Source organism: Nomascus leucogenys, chromosome 25, assembly GCF_006542625.1.
Source record: "Nomascus leucogenys isolate Asia chromosome 25, Asia_NLE_v1, whole genome shotgun sequence".
Lineage (NCBI taxonomy): Eukaryota > Metazoa > Chordata > Mammalia > Primates > Hylobatidae > Nomascus > Nomascus leucogenys.
Window position 1 is genome coordinate 21,636,628 of NC_044405.1, and position 8,217 is coordinate 21,644,844.

Here is an 8,217-nt window from a genome sequence, read left to right on the forward strand (position 1 = left end):
GGAAGAGACAGTTTCTGAGACTGCCCCACCCAGTTATGACTTCCTGCTAAACCAGCTCCTGCCAGGGCCACAGCAGAGGAGATAGGAGATCATACACAGAGAGGAGGTTCCCCGCTTACAAGGCGTGATGAAGTGTGTTCTAAAGGAGAGCAAGCCTTACTTTGCAGTATTTGCACACAATGCCCAGTTGAAAATTAGTAGAAGTAGCTGGAATCATGGAGATCATTGATGAAGACTGCAAAGTTTTGAACAACTGTCTTGGGGAGCAGACAGTCTTCTGTGCTATTTGGTCTTAAATGCTCTGAGGTAAAAAGAATGCAGTTGTCGGCCAGGCACGGTGGCTCACGCCTGTAATCCTAGCATTTTGGGAGGCCGAGGCAGGAGGATCACAAGGTCAGGAGTTCCAGACCAGCCTGGCCAATATGGTGAAACCCTGTCTCAACTAAAATTAGCCAGGCGTGGTGGTGTGTGCCTAAAATCCCAGCTACTCGGGAGGCTGAGGCAGGAGAATTGCTTGAATCTGGGAGGCGGAGGTTGCAGTGAGCCGAGATTGTGCCACTGCACTCCAGCCTGGGCAACAGAGCAAGACTCCATCTCAAAAAAAAAAAGTTACAATAGTAAATAGTAAAATGTTATGTATATTTTACCACAGTGGAAAAAAATTAAAAACAAAACACTATGGGCTGAAAGTGGGGGCAGGGGAGACAAGTGTGATTGTTCTGCAACTGGAGAGAGCCGGGGCTCCCCCTTCTCTGATGAGCAAGCACCTGTCCCATCCTCAGAGGTGTTTAGAAGCAGATGAGAGGTAGCAAATTAAGCAGAAGCTTGCCCTTCAATGTTTTGGCTATAGAAATGGAAGTCACTTGACATTTTACCCTAAACCGATGTTATAATAATGACTTTTGGGAACAGATGGCCCCTTCTTTCTAGCCTCCTTCCTGGCGGCCACTTATCCATCTCTTCTGCCTCCTCCAACCAACCACTCAGCGTTATCATCTCTTACATTTCATAACATATGCCATTCCATCTGCTTGATATTATTTTATCCTCCTCCTCCACCTGGCAGAGTCCTAGTTAAGTCATTTGTTGGTTTATTTAACAAATATATGGGAGCCAGTCTGAGTTCTGGTTTTGAGGAGCTTCTTGCTCTCTTTCTGTACTTCCTCAGGTACAGGGAGGGACTTTGCCATAGGGTGGCCCTATGATTGCACCTAAAAACATAGTTGCCCATTGCTGGCTGAGAGGCAGGAGCTGTTTCATGAAACAAACAGGGTCTATATCTTCAGTTCCTAGCAGTGCCTGGCATGTATAGGTGCCCGGTACATGACTAAACGAACATGAAGGTTGATGTATCTGCCCAAGGTGGTGCTAGAAGGAAGAGGGGAAGGTACTAAACCAAATGTTTAATCAATTAATTTGTAGGACTAGACAGGTGGGGGCTCAGAGAACAGTGGGTTTTCTGCCCCAAACTTGGACCTTTCATCATCTTAATAATCACCTCCCTGAGGCAGATGCTATTTCACTGATCACCCACCTTTTGCTCATGAGGATGTTCTTCCTGGCATGCTTTTTTTTTTTTTTTTGAGACAGGATCTCACTCTGTTGCCCAGGCAGGAGCGCAGTGGCGCAATCTCGGCTCACTGCAACCTCCGTCTCCCGGATTCCAGTGATTCTTGTGCCTCAGCCTCCTGAGTAGCTGGGACTATAGCTATGCAACAACACGCCCAGCTAGATTTTGTATTTTCAGTAGAGACGGGGTTTCACCATGTTGCCCAGGCTGATCTCAAACTCCTGACTCAAGTGATGTGCCCACCTCGGCCTCTCAAAGTGCTGGGATTACAGGCGTGAGCCACCACGACTGGCTCTTTTTTTTTTCTTCTTTTGAAGCAAGGTCTCACTTTGGCTTTGTTGCCCAGGCTGAAGTGCAGTGGCGTGATCATGGCCCACTGCAGCCTCGACCTCCCAGGTTCAGCCTCCTGTGTAACCGGGACCACAGGTGTGTGCCACCATGCCCAGCTAATGTTTTTTATTTTTATTTTATTTTATTTTATTTTTGAGATGGAGTCTGTCTCTGTTGCCCAGGTTGGAGTGCAGTGGCTCAATCTTGGCTCACTGCAACCTCTGTCTCCCGGGTTCAACAATTCTCCTGCCTCAGCCCCCAGAGTAGCTGGGGTTACAGGCATCCACCACCACAACCAGCTAATTTTTGTATTTTTAGTAGAGACAAGATTTCACCATATTGGTCAGGCTGGTCTCAAATTCCTGACCTCAGGGGATCTGCCCACCTCGGCCTCCCAAAGTGCTGGGATTACAGGCATGAGCCACCGCACCTGGCCTGTTTTTCATTTTTTGAAGAAACTGGATCTCCCTGTGTTGACCAGGCTGGTCTCAGATTCCTGGGCTCAAGCAAACCTCCCACCTCGGACTCCTAAAGTGCCGGGATTACAGGTGTGAGCCACCACACCCAGCCCCCTGACATGCCTTTTACCTCTTCCCTGCTGGTTCCAGGACTACCCAGCTTCAGTCCAACCCCACCAAAGCATCTCTGTGAAGACCACCCATGCTGTCTTCACTAGGCTTGTCCATAATTCTCACTGGACCCTTTGACAACCAAACAGGACTCAGTGCACAGCTGCACTTCTTGCAGCTCTTTGTGTTATATGAATGGTACTGTGTTAACTAAGAAGGACTCGGTCAAATACTGTTCCACGTTTCTCCTCCTATTATGTTTTGTTTGTTTCCGTCTTATCCAAGATAACAATCTAAACTTCATGGCCGGATATGGTGGCTCACGCCTGTAATCCCTACACTTTGGGAGAGATCACTTGAGGTCAGGAGTTCGAGACCAGCCTGGCCTACGTGGTGAAACTCTGTCTCTACAAAAAATACAAAAATTAGCCAGATGTGGTGGTGTGTGCCTGTAATCCTAGCTACTTGGGAGGCTGAGGCAGGAAAATCGCTTGAACCCAGCGGGGCAGAGGCTGCAGTGAGCCCAGGTTGCACTACTGCACTCCAGCCTGGGTGACAGAGCGAGACTCTGTCTCAAAAAATAAATAAATAAAATAAATAAATTGTGTCAGGAAACAGACAAGTTGTTTAATGTTTTGGGAGGGGTAGTTCTTGTGGCCAGCTGAAGACGATGATTGGCCTCGTAGCAATCGATTAGGTCAATACTGTTTGAAATGCTTGTTCCCCGGTGCCATAAAGAAATAGCACTTGAACATAAATTTAATTTACTCTGCAAGGCCATTTTTACTTCCTGCAGAAAGGGTACACTCGCCAGCAGTTTTGCCACGAGAGTACACCAAACAAAGGAGACAGGCTCATTTATACTGCTGTGTCCGGTTTCCACTGGCTGGAACGGCACCTCACATTCTGTATTTGTACCGACTGGCTAGCAACTTAGAACTTTTTAAAAGAGGCAAAGGTAGAGGAGAACAAAGGAAGGAGGAAGGCCGGGTGCAGTGGCTCACCCCTGTAATCCCAGCACTTTGGGAGGCCGAGGCGGGCGGATCACGAGGTCAGGAGATCGAGACCATCCTGGCTAACATGGTGAAACCCCGTCTCTACTAAAAATACAAAAAAAATTAGCCGGGCGTGGTAGCAGGCACCTGTAATCCCAGCTACTTGGGAGGCTGAGGCAGGAGAATGATGTGAACCTGGGAGGCGGAGCTTGCAGTGAGCTGAGATTGCGCCACTGCACTCCAGCCTGGGCAACAGTGCGAGAAAAGAAAGGAGGAAGTAACTTGTGGAATGCTGAGAAAGTTAAAAACACCTTCAAATAAGGAAAAGGAACAGGCTATGACCTAATGCTTGCTTGGACCAGTATAAGCATGCCAGGGCAAATATTTAGGCTAAATTGTGGGAGCTAAGAACATAAAGTACATTGATTATCATGGCTAGCAGATATTTAAGAATGTTAGCACAGGTCTTTGAATAAATTTTGCTTCTAAGAGAAGTTACTATTTATTCCTAATTAAATGAGGAGGAAAGTCTTTGAAGAGGAACCTCTACTTTACTTTTTACAATATGTACATATGAAGCTAGGCAGGCACCATGACATACCGTAGTCCCACTTACTCAGGAGGCTGAAACAGGAAGATGATTGAGACCAGGAGTTTGAGACAAGCCTTGGCAATGTAGCAAGACCACATCTGTACAAAAAGTCAGAAAATCAGCTGGGTGTGGCTGCACAAACCTATAGTCCCAGCTACTCAGGAGGCTGAGGCAGAAAGATAACTTGAGCCCAGGAGGAGTTCAAGGCTGAGGTGACTTATGATCGAGCCACTGCACTCCAGCCTGGGCAACAGAGTAAGACGCTGTCTCAAAAAGAAAAAAAAATCTGCATAATCAATATCACAAGCAAGGTAAAACATAAATGGCAAACTGAGAAAAATATTTCAGACTCCTATCACAAAGTGCTTATTTCTCCAATACTTGAAGAATGCCTACCAAAAAAAAAAGAAAAAAATGGGCAATGGATATGAATAGGGAGTTTACCAAAAAATACAATTGGCCTTTACACATGTAAAATATGCCAAAATTTACAATGTTAGAAAAAAATAAAAATTGTTCTGAGATATTATTCACTGATCATTTGCAGGTATCAATAAGGGAAAACAGGATACCCCATATATTGCAGGTGGGAATATAAATTGGTTCAACCTCTCTGGAGGAAATTTGGCAATTTCTATCAAAATTACAAATGCATGTACTTTTTGACCCAGAAAATCTATTTCCAGGAATTTATCTGATATTTGTGCATATGTGCAAAATGACTTATGTACAAGTTATTCATTAAAGTAGTACTGGCCAGGTGTGGTGGCTCATGCCTGTAATCCCAGCACTTTGGGAGGCCGAGGCAGGTGGATCACTTGAAGTCAGTCAGGAGTTCAAGACCAGCCTGGCCAACATGGTGAAACCCCGTATATACTAAAAATACAAAAATTAGCCAGACATGGTGGCATGTCCCTGTAATCCCAGCTACTCAGGAGGCTGAGGCAGGAGAATCTCTGAACCTGGGGGGTTGGAGGTTGCAGTGAGCTGAGATCGTGCCCCTGTACTCCAACCTGGGCGACAGAGTGAGACCCTGTCTCAAAATAAATAAATAAATAAAATATAAAGTATTACTGATAGTAGCATAAGTTTGGAGACAAACTCGGTGTTCTCCAGTAGGAGACTGGCTAAATAAATTGTGATACATCAATTTAATGGAATATTATGAAGCTGCAAAATACAGTGAGGAAGCTCTTTTTTTTTTTTTTTCCTGAGATGGAGTTTCTCTCTGGAGACTGGAGAGCAGTGGCGTGATCTTGGCTCACTGCAACCTCTGCCTCCCAGGTTCAAGCAATTCTCCTGCCTCCGCCTCCTGAGTAGCTAGGGTTATAGGCATGCACCACCAAGCCCGGGTAGCTTTTGTATTTTTAGTAGAGATGGGGTTTCACCATGTTGGCCAGGCTGGTCTTGAACTCCTGACCTCTGGTGATCGCCTGCCTTGGCCTCACAAAGTGCTGGGATTACAGGTGTGAGCACTGGCCAGAGGAACTTCTTAATAGCCTTGTCTTTTGGCACGCATAGGGCACAGTTTGTGCAGTGAATCGGCTGCATGTGGCCGCAGCACTTTTTGGCAGGACCATTATTCCTTTCCTTTGTATCTTTATTGGAGGTGGGGTTTCACCATTTTGGCCAGGCTAGTCTGAAACTCCTGACCTCAAGTGATCCGCCGCCTCAGCCTCCCAAAGTCCTTATCTTTGTCATCTTGGAGGCGAGGACCCAAGAGAGCAAATGGGGATTTTTTTTTTGCTTTTTGTTTGTTTGTTTTTGTTTTTTATGCTGTTTTCTTTGGGTTTTTTTTTTTTTTTCTTTGAGACCGGGTCTCACCCTGTTGCCCAGGCTGGAGTGCAGTGGCAGGATCAAGGCTCACTGGAGCCTCAGCCTCTCTGGCTTAGTCAATCCTCCCACCTCAACCTCCCAAGTAGCTGGGGCCACAGGCGTGCACCACCACACCCGGCTGATTTTTTATAATTTTTTGTAGAGATGGGGTTTCACTATGTTGCCCAGGCTGCTCTCAAACTCCTGGAATCAAGTGATCCTCCCACCTCAGCCTCCCAAACTGGCAGGATTACAGGCATGAGCCACCACCCCCAGAGTAGTTTTTATAATTTAAAAAAATCCTTTTATACCAACCTCTTGTAAGTTTAACCTCTACTTGATTGCCTTCTGCTTCTCTTATATGAGTAAGACTTGGGAATGTAGAATTAATTTCACAGTATGTTACTATTGTGTTAAACAAAAGTGGGGAAGTGGGACTGGCAAGAATTTGTATGTACAGGTATGTATTTGCTTAGACATGGATAGACTATTATCTATTTCTATTGCTGCTGTAACAGGTTACTGCAAATTTAGTGATTTAAGACTACAGAAGTCCGGGCTTGGTGGCTCACACCTGTAATTCCAACACTTTGGGAGGCCAAGGCAGGCGAATCACAAGGTCAGGAGTTCGAGACCAGCCTGGCCAACATGGTGAAACCCTGTCTCTACTAAAAATACAAAAAATTAGCTGGGCATAGTGGCGGGCACCTATAATCGCAGCTATTTGGGAGGCAGAGGCAGGAGAACTGCTTGAACCCGGGAGGCGGAGGTTGTAGTGAGCCGAGATCATGCCACTACACTCCAGCCTGGGTGACAGAGTGAGACTCCATTTCAAAAAAAAAAAAATGAAAAGACTACAGAAATGTACTTTCTTCCAGTTCTGGAGACCAGACGTCCAAAATGAGTTTCACGAGGCTGAAACCAAGGTGTCTACAGGGTCTCGATCCCTCTGGAGGCCCTAGGGGCTCTAGGATGCAGTCTCTTGCCCTTCTAGCTTTCAGAGCCGCATTACCTACATTCCTTGCCCCCTTCTCCATTTTGAAAGCTAGAAGCACAGCATCTTCTCGTCTCTCTCTGCTTCAGCAGTCAAATAATCTTCTGTTGGCTCATGCCTATAATCCCAGCACTTTGGGAGGCCAAGGCAGGCAGATCACCTGAGGTCAGGAGTTCAAGACCAGCCTGGCCAACATGGCGAAACCCCGTTTGTACTAAAAATACAAAAAATTAGCTGGGCATGGTGGTTTGAGCTAGTAGTCCCAGCTACTTGGGAGGCTGAGACAGGAGAATCACTTGAACCCGGGAGGCAGAGGTTGCAGTGAGCTGAGATCGTGCCATTGCCTTCCAGCCTGGGTGACAGAGCGAGATTCTGTCTAAAAAAATAATAATAAATAAATAAATAGGCCAGGCGCGGTGGCTCACGCTTGTAATCCCAGCACTTTGGGAGGCCGAGGCGGGCGGATCATGAGGTCAGGAGATCGAGACCACGGTGAAACCCTGTCTCTACTAAAAAGTACAAAAACTCAGCCGGGCGTGGTGGCGGGCGCCTATAGTCCCAGCTACTCAGAGAGGCTGAGGCAGGAGAATGGCGTGAACCCGGGAGGCGGAGCTTGCAGTGAGCCGAGATTGCGCCACTGCACTCCAGCCTGGGGGACAGAGCGAGACTCCGTCTCAAAATAAATAAATAAATAAAAATAAATAAATAAATTAGCTGGGTGTTGTAGCACACGCCTGTAATCCCAGCTACTGGGGATGCTGAGGCAAGAGAATCGCCTGGGAGACGGAGGTTGCAGAGAGCCGAGATCACACCACTGCACTCCAGCCTGGGCGACAGACTGGGACTCTGTCTCAAAACAAAAAAAAAGATAAATTGACTCATTTGGTCTTGTGGCCCCCACCCAGGAGCCAACTCTGCACAAGAGGATGGCTTCAACCCCCTATATTTCATCTTCAACCTGACTAATCAGCACTCCCGGCTTCCTGGCCCCCATCCACCAAATTATCCTTAAAAAACTCCAGTCTCCAGGCGGAGGTTGCAGTGAGCTGAGATCGCGCCACTGCACTCTAGCCCAGATGATAGTGCGAGACTCTGTCTCAAAAAACAAAAAAACCCAGTCTCCAAATTTTCAACTGTCGATGAAAAGAATCAAACTCTGTAAAATATGTGAAGAGATTTATTCTGAGCCAAATGCAAGTGATCATGGCCCATGACACAGGCCTTAGGCTCAGGAGGTCCTGAGAACATGCGCCCAAGGTGGTTGGGGCACATTTTAGGAAGGCATGAGAAATCAATCAAATACATTTGAGAAATACATTGGTCAGCCGGGCGTGGTGGCTCACGCCTGTAAT